Here is an 11266-nt window from a genome sequence, read left to right on the forward strand (position 1 = left end):
ATTCTAGACATACTTCGTAATTTATTTTACCAACCCTTTATTCTTGCACATTTAGGCTGCCCCTCCCCCGCAATACACCAACTTCTCATTATTATAAACTATGCTATGATTATCCTCATGGCTATTTTCTCCCCCCACGACTATAATTATTTCCTTGGGGGGGGGGAATCCTGATTTGCTAAGTCAATGGGCTTGTGTTTTTTATGGCTTTTGATACACAGCATCTAAGTGCCCTCTCAAATGGTGAAACTAATTTACATCCTACCGTGCTCTTGACAACTCTGGGTAAATCATTAAAATAAATGTTTATTGGATTAAAAAAATTACTGCAGTAATACATGCACGTTGTAATAAGTTCAAACATATATAAGGTATAAGGTGAAAGCCCTACTCGTCACTCCTCCTCCCACATCCTAAAACATTTGGTATAAGGTTTTGCATGCATCCTTCCAGACATTCTTCTGTGCATGTGCAGATGGGAGAAGACAATTCTGACACATTGGTATCTACCTCTTCTAATATGATGGAAATAATCCTGATAAAACATAAAATCACCAGTTCTAATGGAAGACATTAATTTACTCTCATTTTCATATTTGTTTCATTCATTTCTGTACTGTTTGAAATGTTTGCAAGTTTGTATTATTTTGATACTTTTGATATTTATAAAGCTGTTAGAATTGTGTTAACCTCTAAGGGATGCCAGCTGTTTCCCCAAACCATAAAAAGAAAACGTTATATTTATTGTAATGTATACATATTACAATACTGAGAAAACTGTTAGAAATTTAGTTGAGGATTTTTCTGTTGCCATCTAGAATTGAGAACAAAGAATCATTCTACACCCCACTTGTCTAATCTGCAAGAAGCAGGAGTTCTATCCGTTAGATTAGGGGTGGACAAACTACAGCCGGGTGGCTAAATCTAGCTCACCACCTGTTTTTGCACGGCCTGCCAGCTAAGAATGCCTTTTACATTTTTTAATAGCCAAAAAACAAAAGAAAAATAATATTTTGTGACACATGGAAATTATAGGGAACAATTTCAGAGTTCATAAATAAAGTTTTTTGGAACACAGTCATGCTCATTCATTAATTTATTTTCTACAGTGGCTTTTGTACTAAAACAGTAGAGTCAAGTAGTTGAAACAGAGACCTTATCGCTCTTAGAACCTGAAATATTTACTGTCTGGCTTTTTACAGCAAAAATGTGCCAACTCCTGATTTAGATTTTCACATGAAAAATAGATTAAGTTCCACTACTAAGCAGAAATATCTGTTTATTAATTTAAAGAAGATGAATGATCCCATGATAGTTTTTGGAGAGGAGTCAGAGAATTTGAGGTGCAGACCACAAGTGAGATCTTGGAGACAGAGTGGAGACACTTGTCTTAGAAGGATCATTAGTCCTTTATGGGATGAGAAAATGTGGAAAGTATATGATCCTTGGGATATGTGGTTGTTCTGTCTCACAGCACGCATTTAAAATTTTGAAAGATACTAACAGTTGTTCTCCAAAGAGATTTTTTTCTAATTTATATTCTCACTAATAGTATATGAGTGCCATTGAGCTCTCACAGATATGAAAAAATTTTCAAGTCTGATGGGTAATACATGGCACATCATTGTTGTTTTAAGTTGCATTTATTATATTACTAGTATGGTGGGCATTTTCATCCTTATCAGTCACTTATACTTATTTTATGAAATGCTTTTTTATATCTTTTGCCTATTTTTTCTCTCTTAGATTTTCTTTATATATTAGGTTTATAGAAGTTCTTCCTATATTATGAATACAGACTTTTTGTATTTTATACTTTTTCAAATATTTTCCCGGGTTGTAATTTATGCTTTAACTTTTATTTTTTAAAAAACTAGTATTAGCTATTATTTGCTAAGCACTTAATATGTACCAGACACTCCGCTAAAAGATCTACACATATTACCTCATTTACTTCTCATAGCAACTTTGTGAGATGGGGACTATTATTACCCTAGTGTTACAAACAGGGCAACTGAGTTATAGATTAAGACTTAGTTTGCCCAAGATCAAATGGCTAGAAAATAGCAAAGCTGGGAATAGAACCCAGGTGCTATGGTTTTAATGTTCCCTCTAAAATTCATGTTGAAAATACTGCCCAGTGTGGCAGTATTGAGAGGTGGGGCTTTTAAGAGATGATTGGGTTAATACATTAATCCGTTCATGAATTAATGGATTAATGGGTTAATGGATTAATGGGTTATCATGGGAGTGAACTGGTGACTTTATAAGCAGATGACAGACCTGAGCTGGTATGCTCAGCCCCTCACTGTCTGATGCCTTGTGCAGCCTTGGGACTCTTCAGGGAGTCCCCATGAGCAAGAAGACCCTCAGCAGTTGTGGCCCCTCAACCTTGGACTTCCCAGCCTTCAGAACTATAATAAATAAATAAATTTCTTTTCTTTCCTAATTACTCAGTTTCAGCAACAGAAAACAGACTAAGACACCAGGCAAGAGCTTCATCAGGCTTCCACACTGCTTTCTTCACAGGCATTACCCAACATATCATTTAATTTTCACCACAACAATCTGAGAGGTGGGTACTATTGCTCTTGGCATTAGACAGATGAGGAAACTGAGGCTCAGACAGATAAAGCCATTTGCCCAAGATTCAAGGTAGCCAGAATTTCAATGCAACTCTGTCTAAGTCCAAAGCTCATGTTTTTTCCCATTCCAAAATTCCCAGGCAACATCTTTCTTCTACCTTGAAGTTCCCTCCTGAAAGGGGAAGATTGGCATGGTTAGCTGAGGTTAGGTGAGCTTGGGAAGACTTTACTAGGAACTGCTGGAGTTGGAGTGCTTTGTGTTTGGGCCTTCTGAGCTCCTTTAGAAACCTGGCAGTTTTCTGACTCTGCTTATTTGGAATACTCCTTTTTCTCCACTCTAAACTTGTATGTGCATCATACTGTAATGCGGTATTATTGCAGTGGTCAGTTTCTAATGGGACACTTGAATCTGCAGGACAGTTGCATCTCACAGTACCACATTCCCCACGCTCTGAACCACGTCCTGTCTCCCACACAATTCTACTTTGAAAACAAAAATTAGTAGAGGAGGGTGGTGCTAGAATACACCATCACTGTGAAGGGAGATTTCAGGGTCTGTATTATGGGCAATCTTCAAGAAAATTTACCTTGTGGTAAGAGCTGAAACAGTCCATGAGATGGAAAGCACTTGTCAAGGATGCGCAACAACCAGATCAAAGGGTTCTGGGTCCTTGATGCCACAGAGCTGTACAATGAAACCAGATTGCTTAGACTCTGTTTCTTACATGAAAGGGGAACAAATTTATCTTGTTTATATCTCTGTTTTATGTTTAAAATATCCATCTTTATGCTAAGACAGATAATAAGCATATAAAATATGTTCAACTGTATTAGTAATCAGATAAAATACAAATTATAACCATGAGATACCATTTTATATTCACTAGATTTGGAAAAATGAAAAAGTCTGACAACACTGGTAGTTGACAGAAATATGGAACAATTAGAATTCTACTAATGAGAGAATAAATTTGTAAAGTTTGTAGAGCAATTTGGTATTATTTTGTAAAATATAGTACCCAGCAGTACCAATCCCCAAATAAATGAGTCCACATAGGTACGAGAATGTCCAATATTCATAGGATAATTATTTTTAAAAACAAAGAACTGGAAATAACTCAAATGTCTATTAACAGGACAATTATAGATAAATTTGGGTATATGCACATAACAGAATGCTATATAGATGTGTAAATGAGTGAATATGCACCACGTGGGTGAACTTTAGGGATATGATATTGAGTAATAAAAGCAAATAACAGAAGTTATATTGTTTCTCGTTCTTCTGCAATATATTCTCTTAAATCTTTCAAGTTATTACGATAAATAAATATTTTTACTTTTCTACTTGCATTATTCTCTTCACACAGTTCTTTTTGGTTTGCTTGTTTTCATTTCTGGTTTCATCTTAACATTTTTCTTCCTGTGTCTGGTTATCTTTTGATGTCATTCATATTCAGAAATAAGGCACTAAAAGTCCGCTGGTAGTTGGGTGGAACTTGTCTACTTATCTTGCTCTCAGTGGCTGGCTAAGCAGAGATCTGGCTATTTTGTTAGAGATCCCCTCAATGACCATATCTGATGGTCGTTTCCCTGGAGAAGAATTTTCCAATTATCTCCCAGACGGGTGTGTCGGCCTGGCTGCCCCATGCTCAACCCACGTAGAGGGAGTGAGCCTGCCATCTCACTGCTTGGAGTGAAAACTTGATCTCTGTTTTCAGCACGTGCTTAATCTCCATTTGCAGCTCTGATGGTTGTCTCAGAATCCTCTCTCATCTTTCTTGCTCAATATCTCTAAAATGAGCAGTTCTCAAAGTGTGATCCACAAGCCCTTGAGATGTGTCCAAGACTCTTATAGTGTTTTGTGATGTCAAAACTATTTTTGTAATACTGCTAAGATGTTATTTGTCCTGTCTTTTATGTTGGCCTTTGCACTGATGGTGCAAAACAATGGTGAGTAAAATTGCTGATACCTTAACATAAATCAAGGCCATGGCACCAAACTGTAGTTGTGTATTTTTCACTAACATGCAATTTTTTAAGAAAGAAAAAGCCAGTATACTTGGGAACTTCCTTGATGAAGCAGTAAAAATTATTCATCTTATTATATCTTTACCCTTGCCTGCATGTCCTTTTAATATCCTGTATGATTATCTCAAGGAAAAACATTTGTGTGATTCTTGGAGCTGTGAGCTAAACTAGCTGCTTTTTTGTGGAAACACAATTTTTACTTGAAAGAATGTCTGACAAGCTGGTTATTCAGGATTGGATATTTAGCAGACATTTTCTTGAAAATGTGTAAAATTACCCTGATACTTCAGAGAAAAAAGTATTAATTCCTCATGAGGTAATTTAAACTTTCAAGTGAAAATTAGAATTTTGGAAAACTCATATCTGCTACCATGATCTTGACAGTTTCCCAATACTTTAGGACTATTTTGAGTTTGGTGATAATATTTTAAAAATGTGAACTGTGATTTTTAAAATATTATAGAATAAATTGTCAACATTTGGAGGATCTGAATAACTTGGTTAACCAATATTTTTCAAATGATCAGTGCATGATGCTACAAAATTGTGCAGGGATAAAAAATTTAAAACCAATATTTTTCTGTTCAAAGTGTAAGGTAGACCAATAATTTTAATAAAACGGAGTAACAAAATTTAATCAATATGGCTTCAAATTTTACATTGAAACTAACCTATAATCATAGCAGAAATAAGTGAATTAGAGATTAAAAACATGATACAAGATTGGTGAAATGAAGAGTTGGTTTTTCAAAAAAGTAAACAAAATTGATAAGCCTTTAGCTAGACTAACAAAGAAAAAAAGAGAGCAGACTCAAATAAATAAAACCGGAAATGAAAAAGGAGACACTACAACTGATGCTACAGAAATACAAGGGATCATAAGAGACTACTATGAACAACTATATGAGAACAAACTGGAAAACCTAGAAGAAATGGATAATTTCCCAGACACATATAACTTACCAAAGTTGAATCATGCAGAACTAGAAAACCTAAACAAACTAATAATGAATAAAGAGATTGAAGCAGTAGTGAAAAGTCTCCCTACAAAGAAAACCCCTGAACCAAATGGCTTTACTGCCAAATTCCACCAAACATTTAAAGAAGAACTACTACCAATTCTTCTCAAACTCTTCCAAAAAATTGAAGAGGAGGGAATACTTCCAAACTCATTCTATGAAGCCAATATTAACCTCAGACCAAAGCCAGAAAAAGATACAACAGAAAAAGAAAACTGCAGATCAATATCCCTAATAAAAGATGCCTAACAAAATACTAGCAAAGAGCATACAACAACACATTAAAAAGATAATTTTCCATGATCAAATGGGATTCATCACAGAGGTTCAAGGATGTTTCAACAAACCCAAATCAATAAAAGTGATCCATCACATTAACAGAATGAAGTAAAAAACCATATGATCATCTCAACAGATGCAGAAAAAGCATTTTATAAAATCCAACACCTCTTTATGATAAAAACACTGAACAAACTAGGTATAGAAGGAATGCAACTCAACACAATAAAGGCCATACATCACAAACCCACAGCCAATATCATAGTGAATAAACAAAAATTGGAGACTTTTCCTCTAAGATCTGGAACAAGACAAGGATGCCTAATTTCCCCAGCCTTATTAGACATTGTACTGGAAGTTCTAGCCAGACCAATATGGCAAAAGAAAGCAATAAAGGGCATTCAAATTAGAAATGAGGAACTCAAGCTATATTTGTAGATGACATGATTATATACATAAAAAAACCCTAAAGAATCCACCAAAAAATTACTAGAACAAATAAATGAATTCAGTAAGTGACAGGATACAAAATCAACACACAAAAAAATCAATAGCCTTCCTATACACCAATAATAAAATAACTAAAGAAGAAATCAAGAAAATAATCCCATTCACAATAGCAACCAAAAAATGAAATTCCTAGGAGTAAATTTAACTAAGGAGGGGAAAGACCTCTTCTAGAAAAACTATAAAACATTGGTGAAGAAAACTGAAGAGGATACAAATAAGTAGGAAAATATCCCATGTTCAAGGGTTGGAAGAGTTAATATAATCAAAATGTCCATATTATCCCAAGTGATCTACACGTTCAATGCAATCCCTATCAAAATACCAATGACACTCCACAGAAATAGATTTAAATTTGAACTACCAAAAAACACCACACAATGAAAGCAATCCTTAACAAAAAGAACAAAGTTGGAGACATCACATTTCCTGACTTCAAAATATGCTATAAAGCTATAGGAACCAAAATAGCATGGTACTGGCATAAAAACAAACAGACCAGTGGAACAGAATAGAGAGCCCAGAAACAAACCCATGCACTTATAACCAACTGAATTTTGACAAAGGTGCCAAAAATATACAATGGGGAAAGGACAGCCTCTTCAATAAATGGTGCTGGGAAAACTGGGTATCCACATGCAGAAACATTGAAACTAGACCCCTATCTCTCATTATACACAAAAATCAACTCAAAATGGATTAAATACTTAAATTTAAGACCCCAAACTATGAAACTACCAGAAGAAAACGTAGTGGAAATGATACACAAAATGAGAGTAGGCAGCACTTTTTCGAGCAAGACTACACAGGAACAGTCAACTAAAGCAAAAATACATGAATTGGACTACATCAAACTAAAAAACTTCTGCACAGCAAAGGACACTATCAAAAAAGTGAAGAGACAATCTACAGAATGGGAGAAAGTGTTTGCAAACTACACAGCAGCAAGGGGCTAATATTTACAATATATAGGGAATTCAAACAACTCAACAGCAAAAAACAAAAACACAAATAACCCAATTAAAAAATGGGAAAAGGACCTGAACAGACATTTCACAAAAGAAGTAAAAATGGCCAACAGCATGTTGAAAAATTCTCAACATTACTAATCATCAGAGAAATGCAAGTTGAGAATCACAATGAGATATCATCTTAATCTAGTTAGAATGGCTGTTATCAACAAGAAAATAAATGTTGGTGAGGATTCGGAGAAAAGGGAACCCTCCTACGTAGTTGGTGGGAATGTAAATTGGTACAGCCATTGCGGAAAAACAGTATGGAGTTTCCTCAGAGAACTAAAACTAGTTCTACTTTGTGACCCAGCTGCCCCACTACTGGGTATATACCCAAAGGAATGAAATCCATATATCAATATCACCTGCACTCCCATGTTCATTGCAATGCTATTCACAATAGCCAAGAGATGGAATCAGCTTAAATGGCCATCAATGGATGAATGGATAAAAAAACTATGGTATATATGATAGATTGACTGTGAGTCTGGGAAAACTTTTGTAGCTAATTTTCTGCAGCTCCCATCGGCTCTTCTTTTGAACTATTGAACTTAGAAATCACATGTTAAACCAGATCTTTTGCCAGAGTCTCCCAGCCAGAAAGGAACTCGCTGGTGTCAAATACCTTCACGTTCTGAGTAATGCTCTAAACCAGGGGCCAGCACACTTTTCCCGTAAAAAGCATGATAGTAAATTCTTTAGACTTTGTGGGTCATGTGGTTGCTGTCTCAACTCACACACTTTGTAGTGTGAAAGTGGACACAGATCCTATAGAGATGAATGAGTATGGCTATGTTCTAAGAAAACCTTATTTATGGCATTGAAATGTGAATTTCATATAACTTTCATGTGTCACAAAATATTATTCTTCTTTTGATCTTTTAAACCAGTTAATTATAGAAAACCATTCTTAACTCGTGGGACCTACCAAAACAGATGGGGAGAGGGATGTGACCTTCAGGCTGTAGTTTGCTGACCCCTGTGTAGACCAATTACCAGTCCCATAGGACTTGCAAAAAGTGTGAACAGGTTCTCCTAGATCAGCCAATGGCAGGGCTCCTGCCTGCATACTGAGATTGGGGAGGTTGGGGAGAGGATTCCTTTGGAGGGTGGTCAGTGAGCTATATTCCCCACTCCCCTACTTCTCTGCATTTGGGAGGGGAGGACACACTTCCCTCACCTCAGATCAAGTGAGAGAGGTTTCAAGGGGACTTTCAGAGTGCTCCAAACATGCAAGGTTTAAAGAAAGGAGGCCATGGACAGAGTTGAAGAAAATGCACTGGAACAAAGCTGCATTCTCACTGCCTGGAGGCCTGAGAGCTTGGATTCTGGGGCCAGATGCAGACCCCTTAATGGAAGCCTGCCTGCGGTTGGCTTCAAAAGGATCCTGTGTGAGAGGATCAATGGTTGGGATGAAAGACCACTTACAGGGAGCTTGCCTGCTGGAACCCACTCCAGCAGCTGGTAGAAGGGAATGGTAAGCAAACAACGAGAACGGTGACCTTCTTATCATCAGTCTCTGATGGCAGAACCAGCACGAACATTTAGAGAGAGAAGGAGCCAGCCATGGTGCATGAGCCAGGCAAGAGTGCCAGTGCCAGTCAGGGGCTGAGCTGCCTAGGCAAGACCTCATCCAGGGCTGGCCCTTGGTGGCCACAGAGCAAGTGGGGCTACTCATGAAGAGTTCACTTGAAGGGAGACTGCACTTGTAGGGCATCTTCATGGCTCCTTAGGCTATCATGAAAAACAGGGTTTTTCAAATTAAGTTGTAAAGATGTATAGAAACAAAAAGTTAAGCCACACAGCCTAATAGACTCTCCCCTCCCCTCAAGCATCAGAACTAAGGCAGTTGTCCCAGGTGTTCTACCCAGAGACAGGCCTGATGGTGTAACTTTCACTATATCTACCTTCTCCTATAGTCCCTGGAGAGATCATAAAACCAGACCTAGCAAATGGGATTAGATAGGGAGCTATGCTAGGGTGAGGAAGCTGATCATAACCTTTCCCTCTACTCCAAATTTCAAATTAGGGGCAAGGAAACACTATGTATTAAAAAAAAAGTTTTAAAAAGTTTGTAGTGTTTTATAGTACACTGGACTAGAGTTATATCAATGTTAGACTGACTTGGATAGAATTATTAGGAAATCTGAAAGTGCCCAAGATTTCATCTAAGGGGCAGAGAAAGAACTAATTATCAGAGTGAGGAAGTGCTGAGAAAAAAAATAGATTAGGTGCTTTATGATTGCACCCCACTGGGTCCAGCTCCTTCCTGATCAGGTTACGTTCAGAGCTATCACATTTTTTCACATCTGCTGATTTTTTTTTTTTTGTTTGCTTGTTGTCCTTCAATAGAGGGCTTTCTATATTTTAATGTTAGAGTTGAGATGAGTTCTGTCCCTGTTGTATTAGTCTGTATCTGTTGTTTTTAACAAAAAATCTGAAACTGGGTAATTTATAAAGAAATAAAATTCATGTTTTACCTTTTTGGAGGCTGGGAAGTCCAAAGTCCAGGGAGCACATCTGGTGAGGGCCTTGTTGATGTGTGGTGACAGCAACACAAGGTGTCTCACAGCAGATGGAGAAGGAGATTCTCATGTGCTCTCCTTTTAAAGCCATCAGAACCATGCCTATGGCCACCATTAAACTATCAATGTGTTAATCCATTCATGAGGGCATGGTCCTCACAGTCCAATCACCTCTTCAAGGCCCCACCTTTCAGTTACCATAATAGGATTTCCCACCCTCTTAACACTGTCACAGTGGGGGCTAAGTTGCTAACACATAGAACTTTGGGGGACACAATTTAATCAATAGCATCTGTTCATATCATTCAAACCCAAACAAAGAAAGTAAGGAAAATTTTAGGTTCATTATATCTGGGCAGGAGCAACCCCATGACCACAGTGGTTAACTGGCAGAGGGTACTATCACACAAAAGAAAAAGGTACCTCTTCCCGAGGATAACCTTGACTCACACATGAGTGCAGGTCTGGGATGTGTGTCGGATATGACTTGGATCTCAGCCTCCAATTGCCCCAAGGCTGGCCACCATTGTGCAGTGAATAGACTGCATGAGTGTTCCATTAACCTGCAGCTCCGCGTAGCTCATCTTTTCATTAGAATGGTTGCCCCGGGCAGAATAACCACTCTTCTCCTTTAGATGGCACACGCTCTGTACAAGGTATGAGCTGGCAGTTAAATGCCCAGCAGTACTAGTCCATGTGCTTGGTTTGCTGAGCTTTGAATGTTCTAGCAGTATTGGTATTTGGTTTCCATCAACCCTCAGCAGTCTGCACCTCCAGCAGTTAGAGCTCCTGGCTTGCCTGTATTAAAGGGTTCCTTCTAGAGGATCCGTTCTCTTAGCTTTTGGTTGTTGTTGGTGGTGTAATACCTTTATTTAATAATACTTTTGTATGTGTGTGTGACAGGTAAGGGGATCGCAACCCTTGGCTTGGTGTCGCCCGCACCGTGCTCAGCCAGTGAGCGGACCGGCCATACCTACATAGGATCCGAACCCGTGGCCTGGCCTCGGCGCTCCCAGGGCCGCACTCTCCCAAGTGAGCCACAGGGTCGGCCCTAATAATACTTTTAAAAGTCTGAAGTCTGAACACTTTTTTTCCTGAGACAACCAGAGGGTTATACCCTGCATTAACATCTTGAACTTAACAAGGGAATACCGTTTAAAAAGAAGTCTTCTATACCTCCTTAATCCTCAGGGGGAGAGGAAGAACTGACTAAACAAAGGTCCCATTGCAAAAACAATTTTTACTTAACGTAAAGCCTTTCTTTTTTTTTTTTTTTTTTTTTTTTTTTTTTTTTTTTTTTTTTTTTT

The sequence above is a fragment of the Galeopterus variegatus genome, unplaced genomic scaffold (genome assembly GCF_000696425.1).
Source record: "Galeopterus variegatus unplaced genomic scaffold, G_variegatus-3.0.2 Scaffold1586, whole genome shotgun sequence".
NCBI lineage: Eukaryota > Metazoa > Chordata > Mammalia > Dermoptera > Cynocephalidae > Galeopterus > Galeopterus variegatus.